Source organism: Martes martes, assembly GCF_963455335.1.
Source record: "Martes martes genome assembly, chromosome: 9".
Taxonomy (NCBI): Eukaryota; Metazoa; Chordata; class Mammalia; order Carnivora; family Mustelidae; genus Martes; species Martes martes.
In genome coordinates this window covers 86,420,461-86,439,717 of record NC_137896.1, presented here as the reverse complement: position 1 = coordinate 86,439,717, position 19,257 = coordinate 86,420,461, and the positions used below count along the sequence as shown (strand labels likewise).

Sequence of the window (19,257 nt, the reverse complement as noted above, 5' to 3'; positions counted from 1 at the left end):
AACTAGTTGCTTCCTCTATATGCCATTCTCAACCAGTACAGCCAGGAAAAGACCACTTGAAGCAGACAGAAATCTCTAAGACTCCTGATTAAGAAATTTTAGGTCCCTTTGAGACCTTGATGTATGTATGTGTCTTTACTGTCATGAATGAGATCTTTGATTGGCCAATCTTAACTCAGTTGTATGAGCTAATCATGAAATAAACTATATGCAAAGGCTTAGCTTTGATCCTGCTTTTAGGTATGATGTTCATCCAGTTATTAGCATCCTCTACCCACAGGCCCCACCCCAGGGGCCTTGGTCCAGGGCCCTTTTCCATTCTTGCCACTTCCTCTGAAATGCTCAAGTTTTAACTGAAGATCAGGGAGTGAGCTCACTTACAGGAAGACTGAAAGAGGGCTTGAAATGGGCATTTGGAGGTCTTCAGTAGAACCAGTTATTTGGTCCATCTGTTATAAGTATTAGTTGGCACATAACTATATAGATGTGGTAACTATAACTTTGTATAACAGTGGAAGGCTTGTTTGACCCAACAGGCTTCCTACATGAAGACATTTCTTAAGATTCTATTCTTAGTCTCCTTCTCTCCATCTGTATATATACTATCCCTGGGTGGTATCACCTGTGCTTATGGTTTTAGCCATCACTGATATGTCAGGAACTCTTAAATCTCCCTCTCCAACCTAAATCTCTCTTCTGCGTTCCAGACTCAGGATGGCCAAACACTATTACCATCATAACGTGGGTGGCCCTTAGGTATTTAAAACTCAACATGTCTCAAGCCAAATTGTATTTTTCATTATGCCATCCTCTTCCCCTCATTCTTCTATTCCTTCCTATTCCTATTCCTCCTCTTTTGTTCTCAGGAGCATTGCCATCCAGGGTCATTAGTAAACTTGCTTCTGCATCACTGTCTTCCATTTCCCTACCAGGAATTAAGTAGGCTCTAAGTGTAATGTAAGATGTTTAGAATGTCCCTTCCTCCCACCCTCCCTCGCTTGTGCATGTGCACACACTCTGTCTCTCTCTCTTGTTGGGGTTCTTGTCTACAAGGCATCTATAGTTGAATTCTATAGATAAGTTAACAAATAGGAAAAAAAAAAGAACAATTAAAGGTTAAACTGAGGTTCAGATTCTTGGTAAAATGGAAGTTTTGGAAAAGAATCATCTGACAGCTGAAACCTGAGGAGAAAGCTTCATGGAAGAGATTAGAGTAGACCATGCTAAGTAGGGTAGGGACCAGAACACCTCTATGGGAGCACGTGGAATGGGGAAGGTTTGAGGTATAATCCTCACCTTATCTTTTGTGCAAACAGAGTAATTGGCATCTCCCCCACTGGTTTCTTCTGTAAATCACCACTGAACCTCATGTAGTTTGGTCCTTTTTGAAAGCTTTTGAGGATTGAGTATCCAAATATCACCCATTAGGTAGTTGGAACCATCTTTTCTCTTAAAAATTTGGCTCAAAGTGTCATTCTACAGCTTGTAGAGAGTCTCATTCCTTCACCCAGATTCTTCAAATTCCTGGGAGCTCATGTATTTATGGTCATTCTAATTTTGAGCTCTTGCTTCTACTAAATTAGTTCAGATTATAGATGGTCTTACCAACTCAAGCATGCTGTTCCTGTTTCTATCCACATTCACCCAGATGTAGAACTCAAATACCTCCCAGCTACAGCCTTTGTGTGTAGCAGACTTTATATTAAAGATTTAGGGTAATGGAGATTGTTTTCCATTGCCACAAAGCAAGCAACTTAAATTCTAATACTGGCTATCCCTGTCCCTTAAATATATATATTTTTCTGTCTGCCTCTGCATTAGGGATTCATCATTATTCCTATCACCTATGTGTGTGGCTTTGGCCTCTTACAATCTTTTCTCTGTAAGCCTTCCTAATTCTATTGCCACTAAGCATTCTAGATACTTCTTACTCTATTATGCAAAGCAGTTGAATTTTACTCTCTCTTCCAAACTGTACGTCCAAAGTCCACTGGAATGGGTCTGCTGAATTAAAAGTTCATCCACTTCTTTAGCCACACAAAGTATTTGTAGAAACTCTGATGTGTTCTTTTACATTATTTCTCTCCTTTGAAAGCATTTCTTGTTTGGGGTGCCTGGGTAGTACAGTCGGTTAAATATCTGATTCTTGGTTTTAGCTCAGGTCATGATCTCAGGATCATGAGCTCAGAGTTGTGAGGTTGAGTGCCGTGTCAGGCTACAAGCTCAATGTGGAGTCTGCTTGAAATTCTCTCTCCCACTCCCTCTCTCCATGCTCTCTCTCTCTCGCTAAAATAAATAAATAAATATTTTTTAAAAAGGCATTTCTTGTTTTATTTTTATTTTTTAAGATTTTTATTTATATGGGGGAGAGAGAGTGAGCGATTGTACAAGTAAGGAGAAGGGGCATTGGGAGAGGGAGAAGCAGACTCCCAGCTGAGCAGGGAGCCCAGCACAGGACTCTGGGATCATGACCTGAGCCAAAGGTAGATGTTTAATGAACTGAGCCACCCATGACCTGAGCCAAAAGAAGATGCCCAACTGATTGAGCCACCCAGGCACTGTGAAAATACTTATTTTAGTATGACACCCAAGGCAGGAACTATAAAGGAAAAAGTGCAATGTATTAGCCAAAAAGAACAAAAATAAAAAACAAACACCATAAACAAAAAGTAGATGACAAACTGTTGTTAAGAACAGTTTTGGGGGGGGCGCCTGGGTGGCTCAGTGGGTTAAAGCCTCTGCCTTCAGCTCAGGTCATGATCTCAGGGTCCTGGGATCGAGCCCCACATCGGGCTCTCTGCTCAGCAGGGAGCCTGCTTCCCCCCTACTCTCTGCCTGCCTCTCTGCCTACTTGTGATCTGTGTCTGTCAAATAAATAAAATAAAAATCCTTTAAAAAAAATAAAAATAAAAGAACAGTTTTTGGGGCCTATTGGTTAAGTAGCTGCCTTCAGCTCAGGTCATGATCCTGGGGTCCTGGGCTCCCTGCTGAGTAGGGAGTTTGCGTCCCCCTCTCCCTCTGCCCCTCCACACTGTTCTTTCTTGTACCCTCTCAAATAAATAAAATCATTAAAAAAATTAGTTTTCAGCATATCTCAGCATGTACAAAGCTCTTATAAATCAATAGAAAAAAAGCAAAAACAAAAAATGGGCAAAAGTCATAGAAGAACAAATACTAATGACTTATAAAACCCATAGAAAAATGGTGTTTACCTTATAATCTAGAAGACACAAATAGAGATGAGAGCTCACCTCCTGACCCAGAAAGCATAGGAAATGTGAAGGGTTAAAAATGGTTGTTAGTTTATTGTTGCTCACCTGAGTCCCCTTGACTCAGCCTGTAGCCACCTGTTTTACCAGCAGACCACGTTAACTAGCCAACCACAGGCTCTACAGTGAGGGCATGGGGGCAATCTATGGCATGATGGGCAGTTAAATATTACAATTTTAAAAGTATATGTTATTGAATAAAAGATTTTAAAAGAAAAAAAGAAATGAGACATCATTTTTCTTTTCTTTTTTTTTTAAGATTTTATTTATTTATTTGATGGAGATACAGTGAGAGAGGGAACACAAGCAGGGGGAGTAGGAGAGGGAGAGGCAGGCTTCTGGCTGAGCAGGAGGCCCGATGTGGGGCTCAATCCCAGCACCTTGGGATCGTGACCTGAGCAGAAGGCAGACGCCCTATGACTGAGCCATCCAGGCGCTCGAGACATCATTTTTCAACTGTTAGATTGACAAATATTTAAACTAATAGTATTTATTGCTCGTGAGAGTTTCAAGAAAGGGGAACTCATACTCTGGGAATTTAAATTAATACAGTCTGTCTGAAGTTCTGTTTGGCAATATGTATCAAATTTTTAAAAAATATTTATTTGAGAGTATGAGTATGAGTATGAGTTCGGGGAGAAGCAGAGACAAGCAGACTCCCCACTGAGCAGGGATTGTGACACAGGGCTCAATCCCCACTGAACGGGGAGCCTGATGCAGGGCTCAATCCCTTGAGATCAGGACCTGAGCCAAAGTCAGATGCTTAACTGACTGAGCCATCCAAGTGCCCCTGAAGTACACACATTCTCAGATCAGCAATCTGACTTCTAGGTATTTATCCCCAGGACAACGTACAGAGGTATATTTATGAGGATATTTGTCACTACAGAATTTATAAAGCCATCAAAATGGCTATCAGTAGGGAATTGGCCAGATAAACTGGTAAATCCATACAATGATAAATGAAGTAAATCTATAGTTATTTACACATAAAGATGGCTATAATATGTGCATGAAAAATATATAGCATATGAACCTGTTTCAGTTGAAATAAATACAGCCATAACTATATATATTTTTAAAAAATCATACAGTAGGGGTATCTGGGTGGCTTAGTCAGTTGAGTGTCCAACTCTTGTTTTCAGCTCAGGTCATGATCTCATAGATCATGGGATTGAGTGCTATGTCAGGCTCTGTGCTCAGCAGGAACTCTGCTTGAAGATTCTCTTCCTTACTTGTCAAATATATGAATTTTAAAGTTTTATTTATTTATTTGACAGAGATCACAAGTAGGCAGAGAGGCAGGCGGAGAGAGGCGGGGAAGCAGGCTCCCTGCTGAGCAGAGAGCCTGATGCGGGGCTCGATCCCAGGACCCTGGGATCATGACCTGAGTCGAAGGCAGAGGCTTAACCCACTGAGCCACCCAGGTACCCCAAATATATGAATTTTAAAAACAATTAAAAAAAAAGGAAAAAATCTTTTTTCTTTAAAGATTTTATTCATTGGCCAGAGAGAGAGCGAAAGAGAGAGAGGAAGCACAAGCAGGGGGAGCAGGAGGCAGAGGGAGAAGCAGGGTCCCCTCTTGAGCCAGGAGCCCGATGTGGGACTCCATCCCAGTATGCTGGGATCATGACCTGAGCCGAAGGCAGCTGCTTAACTGACTGAGCCACCCAAGTGTCCCCCAAAAAAGAAAATCTTAAAAAAATAGATTCTGACTTGAGGGTGGTGGGTGGGCCAAAACCACAGTTATATTATGCCAAGGTATGTTTCTATCCTGTGAAGTTGGAAAATTACTTGTCATGACAGAAAGGCATAACTGGAAAGGAGAACCACTTTTTAATTTTTTTAAATTTATATTTCAAAAGATTTTATTTATTTATTTGACAGAGATCACAAGTAGGCAGAGCAGCAGGCAGAGAGAGAAAGGGGAAAGCAGGCTCCCCACGAGCAGAGAGCCTGATGCAGGGCTCGATCCCAGGACCCTGAGATCCTGACCTGAGCCGAAGGCAGAGGCTTAACCCACTGAGCCACCCAGGTGCCCCAGAACCACTCTTCTAGAAAGGGGAGACAGATTTGCTTCTTGGAGTTGAATTTGAAGGGCCAGAGTTACATCCAAAAGAAAGTATTCTGTAGACTGGGAATTCCCATTTAGAGGAAAAGGTACTTCTAAAGTAGAAGCAGTAAGTAAGAGTGGGACTCTAGATTTGACACCCTTGAGATGTTTAGGGGAGGAGTGGTCTTATCTTAGTTCTCCCTTTCTTGCTGGGTAGTCTTGACAGATGGTGGAGAGGAGTGCATGGCAGTCGTCTCCACTGGAATCTGAGAGTAGAGCTTGAAGGGAGGTAGGAGTGGGCAGTAATCACCATAGTAAAACAACAGCCATAACATTATTTGAAGGTCACTCTGCAATTTACGAAGGCCATTGTATAGTGACATGGCTAACACAGTCCAGCATGCTATGCATTTTTTTTCCTTCTTTTATATGGACACTGAATCTCAGTCAGAGAGTAGAATTAGGATTCAGACTCAGGTATTCAGGCCTCAAATTCCATTTCTCATTTCTCCACTTTGCATTTCTTCGAGGTGAATCTTCCAAGGAGGGAAAGACTAGAGCAAAAGCGGCATCCTGGAGCTAGGGATACCCACAGTGAAGAGGGGGAAGGAAGAAGAGGGCCAGGGAAGATGCCATGCTATTCACAGTCACTGTCCTGTCCTCTGGCCCTCGTAGGTCCTGACATTTCTCTAAACCAGAGATGTGGGATGTTCTTTTGATTTAAGGGGGAAAAAAGTCCTTATCTGTTCATAAATAGCTTGAGGTGTTTTGGAAGTAAGCTTGTCCAGTTTGGTTACAGCAGAGTTTATTGAATTCTGGCTTCATTTTTTTGAAAGCAATACAGTAGAAGTATATCAACATAGACCCATGAGGGAAGAGCTTGTCTGATTTAATTACATGAAAAAAAATTTTTTTGTAGATTCATTAAGTTTTTTTAGTTTTGGAATCACATGTTAATTCACTTATGCATGTATGCATTAACTAGTTGAGATCCTAAGAGGACCTGCTTTAATCAGTAGAAAATCAGAAGTCTCAAGTTACTTCAGTTTTCTGACTGACAATCATATTTACAATTAAATATGTTAGCTAGCCCGTTCTGATAGCATAAACACAAAAAGCAGTTATCTCCTGTCAGAAATTCTGAACCAACAGGGTCCACTTTAGAGAGGTTCTTGGGCAGTTGCTAGAATGGTGTCTGCTAAGAATTCTGCAAGGCATTCTTGCTGCCCAGTGCTTGGAGGATGTGAGGAAGGAATGAGTGAGTAAGGAAAGGACTGAAGGAATCTTTATCTCAGGCATGTTGAGCTGTATAGAACAATCTTTGTACTATAGTTTGACTTGGGTGGTTTTGAGACTAGTCTTATCACTTGGATTTTGTGTTAGGGAGAGAGGAAACAAGTACCATGGAAGTTTTTGCTCTGTGAGCTGGTGACTCCACAGAGGAGGGATGTTTCCAAAATCAGTAAGCTGGTGTCACTTGAGTCCCAGTCACATGGTCTCTCCTTCTAAAAAGATCAGGCTGCTGAGAAAGCCTCTGAACAAGTGAGGAGGCCCATGAAGGTAAGAGATTTCCTGTTGGCAACCTGGATCTTACCCAAAGAGGGCAGCTACTTTGTAAGTCTGTGGGAGGCTCTCCACCCCCCTTCTTCTGTATTGCTTAGCTTCTAAATCAGGAGCCTTTCTGGCTCATCACTGGCTTTTGCTTTGCCCAGCCTGGCCCTGCCCTCTGGCTATGTGCCATTGGTGATTTTTAGCCCTGCTGGAAATTACACCCTCTGCGAGGGTAAAGCAAACTGGGAGGTTCTGACTCTGGCTCCAGAGGGACTGGAGCCTGTCACCTACCTGGCCCTGCCCTGTGTTTCCTGGCATGTATTCCTGACCACCTTTTTACCCTTACCATGGTCCTCTACACCCATAATTCTTCCTCAGTAAGGATTTAAGGACTGGCTTCTTCAGAGGGACTGTGGGAAGCAAGAATGTCAGTGCTTTGGCTGAAGCTCCTGATAGCAATCTCTGTGTCCTGCTTAAGGAGAGTTATTGGTCTCATGTAGGTGATCTAACAGCTATGTTGGGGATGGTTGGAATATGAAGATTCTTCAGTATCACGAAGGGATTTACCACTGGGTTCCTTTGACCTGCTTTTCAAAATAAAATTTGATTCTCACACTGTAAGTAGCGGCAGTTACTTACGTCAAAAAACCTTTAAGGGGCACCTGGCTGACTTGGTTAAGCATCCCACTCTTGATTTCAGCTCAGGTCTTGATCTTAGGATCCATGCTGGGTGTGGAGCCTACCTTAAAAAAAAACAACCCACAAAAAACACCTTTTTAGATTTTCTAGGCGAACTTCCTTGTTTTAGATATGAGCAAACTTTGGGAGGTTCAACAAGGGCAAAGCTGTGCCTTTGCTAAGGAGCTGACATTCACATTATCTGAAAGGAATTGAAGCAGAGGAGAGCAGACATTGTGTGAGAGGAGGTCTCAGTCCCCCCCGGGAGGAGCATTTCTTGGTTTGTTTGTTTTTTTTCTTTAAAGATTTTATTTATTTATTTGACAGAGAGGGAACACAAGTAGGCAGAGAGACAGGCAGAGAGGAGGGGAAGCAGGCTCCCTGCCGAGCAGAGAGCCTGATTTCGGGGCTTGATCCCAGGACCTTGAGATCATGACCTGAGCCAAAGGCAGAGGCTTAACCCACTGAGCCACAAGGCGCCCCTCCTGGGGTATTTTAGGTGAGGGAGAGGAAGAATGCATTCCTTCTCCTCGAATGCTCACAACCCTTGGGTTGGGTAATTCCTGCCTCACTGACTTTTACCTTAGTCCTTTTGGATTGAACCCAAAACGACACGGTAATACCTCAGTTTGAAACTTTGCAAGGTACATTTAAGTAAGTGAAAACTTACAGGATGTAAGTGACTGAATGTAACTTTATTAATATTCAGTGTGTGAGGGGTGCCTGGGTGGCTCAGTGGGTTAAAGCCTCTACCTTTGGCTCGGGTCGTGATCTCAGGGTCCTGGGATCAAGCCCCGAGTTGGGCTCTCTGCTCAGCGGGGAGCCTGCTTCCTCCTCTCTCTCTCTCTCTCTGCCTGCCTCTCTGCCTGCTTGTGATCTGTCTGACAGGTAAATAAATAAAATCTTAAAAAAAAAAAATTCAGTGTGTGAGAAAGGCCTTATATACTAAGTTAGTAAAATGTCATTAGAGGTTCTTTAGGTGGCCTGACTTAATGAGTGGATTAGATAGATTAGATTAGAATTATCTGGTCTATAATAGGTACTTGTAAATTCTGTTCATTTATCAAATACAGATTAACTGTGGAGAGTTCTGTGATAACTCGAGATAAAATGGTAGGCTATGACAGATACAGACCAGTGCTGTGGGACCTCAGATTGTTTCTAGTTTTTGGATCTAGAGAATCAGTATCGTTTCGGGAAAATAGATTTCTTTGTTTTAAAGAACATTTTATTTTATTTATTTTTTTAAAGATTTTATTTATTTATTTGACAGAGAGATCACAAGTAGGCAGAGAGGCAGGCAGAGAGAGAGAAGGGGAAGCAGGCTCCCTGCTGAGCAGAGAGCCCGATGCAGGACTCATCACAGGACCCTGAGATCATGACCTGAGCCGAAGGCAGAGGCTTAACCCACTGAGCCACTCCCTTAAAGAACACTTTAAATAATCTTGCTTATACTCTAGTCGGAGGTAGTATTGATACAAAGATAAATTATTCTCATTTATATTATTAAAATTTATTTTCATTCATATTATTAAAACTGAATAAATAGCAACATAATGTATTTCCTTTCACTAAGCTTCTTTGCTAATCTCTAAAGCAGTTTTCCAAAGAACAGACCTTTGGCAAATAAGAGCAGTCCACTCTTTTACGAGACAGTACCTCTGCAGCTAGTGAATGGAGGCCAGGTTGTGAATAGAGAGGCCACTCTTACAAGAAGCTTATTTATGACGTAAGGACAGTTAGTGAAGGGGCAACACAGAGCCTAGGGAGGGTTATTTATTTTTTTTGAGACTGGAGCATGTCCTTGTGCTGTGGGAGAAAGAGCTAGTTAAGAGGGAGAAGATAAGGGTAATGTTGGAGATGATGACGTTCTAGAGGAAGAGCAGCCCTCTTAACTTAATGGTTACTTTGGCAGTGTCCAGCAACTGAGGGTTAAAGCGGAGGACATTTGTATTCAAATAGGGGCTGTGTTTTGTGATCCAAGTGGAAGAGTTGGAGTAAGAGGAATCTAGAATATTGGTAGCAAAGTGGTAATTGTTAAGGTGGTTAGAGAAAAGAGTGACTCCAGAGGAGGGCTGATAGGCAGCAGAATGATGGGGGTGGGTGTCAAGGGGCTGGAAGTGTCAGTGAAGTTGAAGAATGAAACTGTAGAAGAAAAAGACAGGGAGAGGTGGAAATATGGAAGGATATAAGAGGTCATGACCAGGCAAAATGTCTGACTTGGAGTGTAAAGCACACTGTGATCAAGGATCCAAAGATCTTGATGACCAAGAAGTCAGTAGTCAACAGTAGGGAGGAGGAGTGTAGTTGTTTGGTATAGATGTTGGCAAAGGAAGGATTTTTTTTTTTATAAGGTGGTAGGAATAATGGCCACATTGAGACAGACCATCTGTTTTTCTTCTTGATACCACTGGGTACTGAAGAATGATTTTATGGGAGAATCTTCATTGCTCGGAACCAAGTTCCTCAGGGAGTGCCAGGTTCTAGCTAGGGGGAGGGAAGCCAGAAGCACCTTTTAGGCCTACTTTTTTTTTGCTCTGTGTGCCTCAGTGCTGTGGACTGGGGGAGGAGAGAGATTCTGCCTAAATGGAGCAACCTCTACAAAGTACTGGGCCTTTAGGTGGAGTTTGCAGGAATAAGGACTAAGTACTCTTTGCAGGGAAAATCCCATTTGGCCATGAGGGTTTTTTGAACTGTTCAGGATCAGATTGAGTCAGTGCTAATCTGTGAGAGGCTGAAGGGAAAACTGTGAAGGTTTCTTGGCTTAAAATTCTACAAGTCAATAGACTCTTGAGGCTTTCTATTCCTGTGGGGTCTGGAATTTATTTTTTCCTTCCATAGTGACAGCAAATAATGCCCTAAAGTTCACACAGTTTAAAAGCGTCTGGAGATACTCAGATTACTGTTTATAAAGATGTTTTTGGGTTTGTTTTTTTTGTTTGTTTGTTTGTTTTATTTGACAGAGATAGAGATCACAAGTAGGCAGAGAGGCAGGTGGAGAGAGAGAGAGGAGGGGAAGCAGGCTCCCCACTGAGCAGAGAGCCCGATGCGGGGCTCGATCCCAGGATCCTGAGATCATGACCTGAGCTGAAGGCAGCGGCTTAATCCACTGAGCCACCCAGGCGCCCCTGTTTTTGGGTTTTTAATGGTTCAGGATTCTTTTGACATTGTTAGTACATGATTCCAACAGTTTAAGAAAGAGCCTCCAAACAGCTGGAAACAAACTAAGTCTTTACAATTCTTTTTGCTACTTCTTTACTTGATTCATTTACACCACCACTCTGGCCAGATGTGAGTAGCTCAGAAAATGATTGACTAGGGACGCCTGGGTGGCTCAGTGGGTTAAGCCGCTGCCTTCGGCTTAGGTCATGATTCCAGGGTCCTGGGATTGAGTCCCCCATTCCAGGGTCCTGGGATTGAGTCCCCCTTGCTCAGCAGGGATCCCGCTTCTCTCTCCACCTCTGCCTGCTTGTGCGCGTAGTCGCTCTCTCTCTGACAAATAAATAAATAAAATCTTAAAAAAAAAAAAAAAAGAAAATGATTGCCTAATCAGCCATTTCATCACAGGAACCCAAGCAAGATTGTGTGGCCCCCAACAGAAGAGGCTGTGTGGCTCAGACCTCGGGTGTACTGCTCCTGTGGCAGTACTTTCTGAATAATTTTTAATTGCTTTTGCCACATAAAAATGAGAAACTTCTGTCTGGCAACTTCCATCTGTCTGTCTTTAACAAAGTTAAGGGATGCCTGGGTGGCTCAGTCACTAGGCGTCTGCCTTGGGCTCAGGTCATGGTCCCAGGGTCCTGGCTTGAGCCCCGCATCAGGCTCCCTGCTCGGCTCGAAGCCTGCTTATACCTCTCCCGCTCTCCCTGCTTGTGTTCCTTCTCTCGCTGTGTCTCTCTCTGTCAAATAAATAAAATCTTTAAAAAAAAGTTAGAAGACATCCAACAGATGGGAAGAAAAATTTTGCAATATATATGATAAGTGATGGGTTAATATCTATAATCTATAAAGGGTTTCTATAAATCAATAAGGAAAAGACAGACCCAATAGAAAATGGGTAAGAATACAATAGTTGAGACACAGCAGGGCAAACTGTAATTTCATCTTAGAAAATGCTTATACATTTCATCCATTCCAAGTGAAACTAGAATTTCATTTAAGAAATGAGCACAGACTTCTCTGGATAGGAATGTTCACTCTTTTGGTAAATATCCATGAATAGGTACTGTGAAATACTATGTGGCTGCAAAAACTTTTTTTTTCTTTAGAGAGAGTGCGTATATCCATGAGTGGGGTGTGGGAGGCAGAGAGAGAATCTCAAGCAGGCTACATGCCCAGCACAGGGCTGAATCTCACAACCCTGAGATCATGACCTGAGCTGAAATCAAGAGTTAGACACTTAACCAGCTGAGCCATTCAGGTGCCCCAGCTGTGAAAACTTTGAAGTTAACTTTCTGTATCAGTGAAAGGAGCAAGTACAGAGAAATATGAATAGAATGTTCCCATTTATTTTTAAAAAAACATTGCTATTTGATTTGGAATGCATTTATTCTGTTTTGAATTTTGTAAAGGATTCCTGTAGGTTAAAAAATATTTAAGATTAGGGATGCCTGGGTGGCCCAGTGGGTTAATTAAGCCGCTCGCTGCCTTTGGCTCAGGTCATGATCCCAGGGTCCTGGGACCGAGTCTCGCGTCGGCTCATTGCTCAGTGGGGAGCCTGCTTCTCTGCCTCTGCCTGCCACTCTGCCTGATTGTGTGTTCTCTCTCTCTCTCTCTCTCTCTCTGACAAATAAATAAATAAATAAATAAAATCTTTAAAAAGATATTAAGATTATATTCTTCTAATTACATTAATGAACGAAATATCAACTCTTGTCTTCCCCTTATGTAAACATTGACCTTAGCCTCTGAGAATTTCAAGACTTCTCACTACCTTTCTCTTTCCAGAAACTAAAAAAATTCCTGAAGGAGGCTACTGGGCCATGGTGTCTGCAGTTACACTTGGTGTGAACAAAGGAATTCAAAGCTCAGAATTCTTTTTTCTTAGGATTTGCTCCATTTTGGTATTCACAGCCTTCTAGAGCTTCTCTGCCTCCTGCCTGTGATGGATTTGAAGGGGCTGAGACCTCCTCTGGTTGGAGGGCTTTGTTGCTCCTGCCCTTGCAAGAAAAAGGAAAATTGCATGACTGGCCCAGGTAGGCAAGACTTAGAGCCAGCTGGAATCTTGGGAGGAAACCTGCTTCTTGCATTTGTCCTTGCCTCCTCTTTGGAGAAGTCTCTCAGCCAGTTTTAGTCTTGATCTCAGGCCCCCCATCAACCTAGGTGAAAGCAGACCTTGAAGCAGATAGCTTAGTTTTGCCTATATCACTGGAATTTGAGGCTCTAGAACTCCAGCCTGAAAACAACAGAATTCCATCAGAGGCTGGCTCAAGGCCAAAAATCTCTTTGTCTATGAAAGACAGGAAACAGTTATGGGACAGAAGCACCACTTTCCTTAATTATAATACCAGTGTCAGTAGACCCCAGTATGGGTGATTGTTGAGGATTGTTTCAGACTTGTAACATAGGCTTTTCTGTGAGCTGGAGAGTTTACAAAGAGCAGTAGAATAAAAACCTATTTAAAAAACCAAAATCGACTCTAGCCAGTTGTGTTCGAAAGAGGGGTGGCCTAATTCATATTTCTAGGGGGAAAAATCATTCCATTCTCTTCACCAGTATAGAATGGTGGTGGTGAGAGAGTGAATTTCAAAACTTCCTTTTGTTCGTCAGTGCTGGTCAGGCGTGGAGCCTGGAGTGATGGTTCACAGTGGGGCTGACTCCAGGTATGGGTCACTGGATATCAGAGGAAGGCGGATGGAGAGCTAAGTTGCTCTGAATAACATAAGGGGAATTTAGTTTCCTGAGCAAAGGGGAGACCTCTTCCAAATATGAGCAGTGTCTGGGGAGGGGGAAAGAACCACGAAGCATGGTAATAATATAAAACCCCTCTGTCTCTTCATAACTTTAGGAAAGTCTGATGAAGACATAGTGTTTCGAGTCAGTTTGTGTATGTGTATTTTTTTTCTTTTTTTCTTTTTGGTAAAGCATGGAAAAAAAGGAGCTGAGTCCCACCTCTGGGACAGCTCAGATCAGAAGGAAGAGATCGGCCTCAGTGAGTGAGATTAAGAAATCCAGCAGGAGCTGGAGTCAGAGCCAAAAGAGGCTGTTAAGAGCATTAGCTGGTGGGAATTTGCAGAAATTGTGGGAGGGTCTTTGGATGGGAGGATCTACACCGTTTAACCAACTGAGCCACCCAGGTATCCCTCAGACTGGATTCTGGTGTAGTCAGGTCCATCCCTTGGCTCTAGATGGAAGACACATGACTGCCAATCAGAACACCAGTTGATGTTGGTATGGTCTCAAATCCAGGCCAATTAGGACTCTGGACTTTTGTCAGTTCTATTAAGAAGTGACTTCTCATTTTTTTTTCCAACTGAGTTGCCAAGCCTGTAGAATGTGCATAGTTCTGAAGCTGCCGGTGATCATCTTGCCATCCCAGGGGGAGTGCTGAAGTCAACACAGGTGAAAGCTGAGTTGTGAGGTGGAGACGGAGCCTAGGTGGCATCTTTGGAGCACCTGGATCTTTTTTTTCTTTTTCTTTCTTTTTTTTTTTTTTTTAAGATTTTATTTATTTTTTGACAGAGGGACAGCAAGAGAGGGAACACAAGCGGGGGGAGTGGGAGAGGGGGAAGCAGGCTTCCCTCTGAGCAGGGAGCCCGATGCAGGCCTCAATCCCAGGACCCTGGGATCATCACCTGGGCCCAAGGCAGACGCCCAAAGACTGAGCCAGCCAGGCACCCCAGAGCACCTGGATCTAACCAGCCATTTACATGAGTCCAGGCTTTCCTGTTTTATTTTTGAAAGTGTGCTTGGATATTTGTCACCTACAGCCAGTAAAGTCTTAATTCATGTTATGAATTGTATATAGTTCTCATTACAAAGTGTGGTTTGGCTTTTCTCATCAAACTCTTTTGTCTTAAAGTGCTGACTTGTAAGCTTGTTATATGAATCAAATGAGACCATACATATAAAGAACTTAGCATTATCCTCTGTACATAGGAAGAAACCCAGTAGATATTGACTACAGGAAGCAAGGAGGGAGGGATCGAGGGGGAAGGGAAGGAAGGTCACATGCTGAATAAAAAGGACCCTGAAGTCCCTAGGGTAATATTCCAGGAACCCCCAAGCCCTATCAGGTCCCCCTGATCTAAATGCCCCAGTGCCCTACACTTTACCCTCCATAAGCCTTTATCATGGTTTGTAATGATACGTTTATGTAATATTTTGGTTAATGTCCACCTCTCTCACTGAACTGGTAGTTCATGAGGGCAATGATTTTTGCTCACTGTTTTGTCCATAGCAGGTAGTTAAATGTGTGGCATTCAGCAAACATTTTTTTTTAAGATTTTTTTTTTAGAGAGTGAGAGAGAGAGAGAGAGAGAGTGTGTGTGTGTGTGTGTGTGTGTGTGTGTTGGGTGGGGGTGAGGGGGTGAGGAGCAGAGGGGAAGTGAGAGGGAGGGGGAAAGAATCTCTAGCAGACTTCCTGCTGAGTGCAGAGTCCTACCCAGGGCTCAGTCTGACCTTAACAACTGAACCACCCAGGGCCCCTCAGCAAACATTTTTTTGAAGGAATTGTCACCTGTAGGTGCCTAAATTGGACTGGCTATCCTCTATTTTTGGGGTTGGGACTGTGGCAGAACTGGCAAAATCAGGGAAAGCTATCCCTGTCCCCTCTGTATCTCCTACACTAGTGATATCCCCCAACACACATACAGACAATTTTGTCTTAATGGGATAATTTTGATTTGGTTGTGAAACCTGGAGAGATGGGAAAATGTTCCCTTCTTACTTCCTAGAATAGTCTAATAACTAAATTGTTATAAAGCAGATTGCAGGAGAAAACCAGATTTTGGGGGCGCCTGGGTGGCTCAGTGGGTTAAAGCCTCTGCCTTTGGCTCAGGTCATGATCCCAGGGTCCTGGGATCGAGCCTTGCATTGGGCTCTCTGCTCAGCAGGGAGCCTGCTTTCTTCTCTCTCTGCCTGCTTCTCTGTGATCTCCGTCTGTCAAATAAATAAATAAAATCTTAAAAAAAAAAAAAGAAAGAAGACCAGATTTGTATATATGGGAGCCCCATAAAAACATAAGGCCCAAAGGGCAGTCAAGTAATTGAAGTTTTATATAACATCCTGAGCTAAGGAAAGGGCTTGGGGTCTGGGGATACAAAGGGAAGGAAGGCTATTCACAAGAGGAGATGTTTGGAAAACAAAGGTTGCCCTTTTGTGCAGATAAGTTTCTTAGGTAAAAAAGTATTTCTGGTAATAGTGTCCTGGTATAGGCACCCTTCCAATGTCAATTTAGGCAGTTGAGGCGGGGGAGGTAAAGAGCTTTTCCTAAATTTGCTGTGTTTTGATTGCTTTTAGCTCAGAAAAAATCCTTATGCCAAAGAGACATGTTTGGGGGTGGCAAAATCTCCCCTTCCAACCCTTTACCGAATCTCTAGTATTTATATTTATAATCTCTAGTTATTATATTTTTATTGGCTTATTTTATTGAGGAATTGAATAGTATGGTGGTTGGAAATAAATGGAAAGCAGAGGAGTAGGTCAGGTCTCCGTGATTAGCAAGCAGTCTTCCTTGCTCCTGTGTCTTAATAAAATCATATATTTAACTGGGATAGTCCACTCTCACTTAGGCTTGCTCAGGAGTGTGTTGGAGGATGTATGAAGGTCCAAGAAATTGAAGAGGGATGTGGATGCTGGAGACTTCACTTTCCAGCAAGGAACAAAAGCAGTTAAAAGGTGGCCTGGGGAGGGCAGGTGACCTGAAGATCACTCCTGTGGGCCTGGTGTCTGAGCCCAGCGAAAGGAAGCTGCAGGGGCATCCCAACCAACCCCCTGCCCGACACAAAAAGCAGCCTCCTTCCAGCTTAGGCTATGGTTCCTCCCTTCCCCCAGCCTGCTTTCCCTGAGGTGGGGAGTGTTTCCCAGGGCCCATGTGACTTCCACTGGCAAGTGACGATTACAGACGGTTTACCAGTCAGTAAAACTGCCAAAGGCTTTTGTGCTGTAATAATCCTTTTCCTGTTTAAAACTCTGGGGATTTTCTACTCTTGCCAATAGCTTTTCAAGTCAGCAATTACGTTGTGGATTATGTAATGGCTAGGTATTAAAAATAGAAAAGACCAGAGTTTGCATCTATTTTAACCAAATCAAAACAGAGCAGAGGGAGGGGAAAGGAGGAGAGGGAGAGACCAGAGGAGGAGGGAAAAAGAGTTTACGTGACAAGAAGCAGCGAGATCCCATCATGTGACTGGGCAATCCAGCCCACAATTTACTGTGCGCTTTTCCTGCCATTCTTGGCCCAAGGGGCTGTACTCTTCCTTGGCCTCCTCCAGGGAGAGGACCCTGAGGAGAATTCCTTTATTCCTCAGCTAAGCCTGGGGTGTTTGCCTGCCTCTGACAGGCGAAATGACTAAGGGCGGAGGGGATTGATTCTGATGTGATTAAAAATGATTTGCTATGAAAATCCACTTTTATTATAGCTACTGCCAACCCTCCAACTTCCCCACTGTCACTCTTCCCACTGGATTGCCATCCCTAAACCCTCATCTGGCAGTTCCAGGGCTGCTATTTGTTGTTCTAATGTGACTTCTCACTAATTCTCCACCCTCACCCCAAGTGAAGAGGTCTTTGTGTTTTTCTGGGAACCTGCTGAGTAACTTTAAGGGCCCTCTAATGAGATTTTAGGTGCCAGGTGGGTCTGGAGTAGGGGGGGATATTTTTGGAAGGGAAACTTCATGTAAGGGCCTGATAGATCATACCAAAATATACCAGGCTTCTACTGTGTCACCTTCGAAGTCCCTCACTCCATTCTGGATACAGACGCAGCTGCTGAGGCAAGTCTTGAGTTAATCACCTCTAGCCCTTGGGCCTACGTAGAGCACAGGCTGAGCAACCAGATTTAGTAGGTCTGGGGGGCGGGGAGTGGTGCGTGCATCGAAGCAGCAGCTTACTGTTTCTGAATATTGAACCCAGATAGCTTTGGCGGGGTTAGGAAGAGAGACCTGAGAGTCTAGACCAGCGATAGGATAGGTAGGATAGGACAGGATTGGTAACAGGCAATATTAGAAAGTTGTGTCCTCATTGTTACTTCCATCCCACTTCTACCTCAGTCTTTGTCTGACCTGGGGTGGAGCAGTGCCAGCAGCTCAAGGGAACACTGGTCCTAGCTTCACCCAGCATTGCCCTGATTAGTGGAAGTACAGTGAAAGGAAGAGAACTCTAATTTGGGGATTATAGGCATAATTTCACTAGATAGGTGGAGGGTGTGGGCACTCTTCCTTAGGGCCTTTCAAATCCTAATACCAACCTGGACTAGGAAGTGCCTGTGACTCAACCTTGGGTGTGGTCAGTGTCACTGCAGCATCAGTTTTCTGTTATCTGACAGGCTGGCTACTCCAGACCCAGGTAGTTAGCAGAAGTTGTCGGTCTTCTGAGTATCTGTCCTCTACATACCATCCCACCCCTGAGGCTTTGAGCAAGGTTAGGAGTCCACTGAAGCACCTGCCTTCGGGTCAGTCAGAGGCTAAATCATTGCAAGGTCCACCAAGGAACCTTTTCTGTCTGAACTCAACTTTCTGTTGTGGCCTCCTTCCCACTCCTACCTGCCCATGACCTTACAGTATGACCACAGCAATATTACATACATCGGTCATCCCCATCCTGAAGGAGATCACCTTTTCTATCATTATTATAATATTTAATGGATTTCCACTGCCAAAACACACACACACACACACTGTAGTGGTGGTGCTTTCTGGTGTCTGTTGCTTGAGAGAATGCTCGTAGTCACAAGCTGGTATAGACAGAGTAACACATTTTAACAGATTTAACTTTTTTCATCCAGCTGACAAATTAGAGACACAGTAGTGCTTATATGTGTTGGACATTCATTTGGGCCACAGAAGTGTAAGGTATAAAGGATAGATCTCTTGCATTAACTCCCACTAACAGGACTCAGAGCTAGGCAACTACTTCCCTTTACTACACACACCATCACACTCCTTGGACCCCTTCTCTATCCCATTCCAATATCAGACTGAGAAATGAGTTTGGGGACGGGGTGCCTGGGTGGCTCAGTAGGCTGGGTGTCTGCGTTTGGCTTGGGTCGTGATCCCAGGGTCCCAGGATGGAGCCCCATGTCAGGCTCTCTGCTCGGTGGGGAGCCTGCTTCTCCCTCTCCCTCTGCCTGCTGCTCCCCCTGCTTGTGCACTCTCCCTCTCTCTGTGTCAAATAAATAAATAAAATCTTTAAAATAAGTTAAAAAAAAAAAAAAGAAATGAGTTTGGGGAATGGACCTAGACAGGCGAGGGTTAGGCTTCAGGCTTCCATGTTATTTGCTGCAATTCCTGTGGCCAGAAGTACCAGGTGGTGGGCATGGGAAGAGGGCTGGATGTGGGGAGAGGTGGTATAGCACTTGAAATGACTCCAGCCACCCCTGGAGCTCCTGTGTCTTCCAGCAGAAGGTCAGGGAGAGGACATTGGGAGAGGGAAGAAGAGGAGAATGAAAGGAGAAGTGAGGAAGGGAGGGAGGGAAGAATCAGGTAAGGGAAGAGGGGATTGTAGGCGGACCCTTTGGGCTGGGCAGAGCCAGATTAACAGGGACAT

General features: G+C 43.7%; 1 long non-coding RNA gene across 5 annotated transcripts in view; it reads left to right on the top strand.

The window, feature by feature from the left end:
• The window catches only part of LOC308349914, a 57,514-nt gene extending 44,343 nt beyond the window's left edge, over positions 1 to 13,171 (top strand). For all 5 annotated transcript variants that reach the window (XR_013967491.1, XR_013967492.1, XR_013967493.1 and 2 more), the window contains one exon: positions 12,499 to 13,171. This is a non-coding gene — a long non-coding RNA (uncharacterized lncRNA). The remainder of the gene's footprint in view (positions 1 to 12,498) is intronic.
• The last annotated feature ends 6,086 nt before the right edge of the window (positions 13,172 to 19,257 follow it).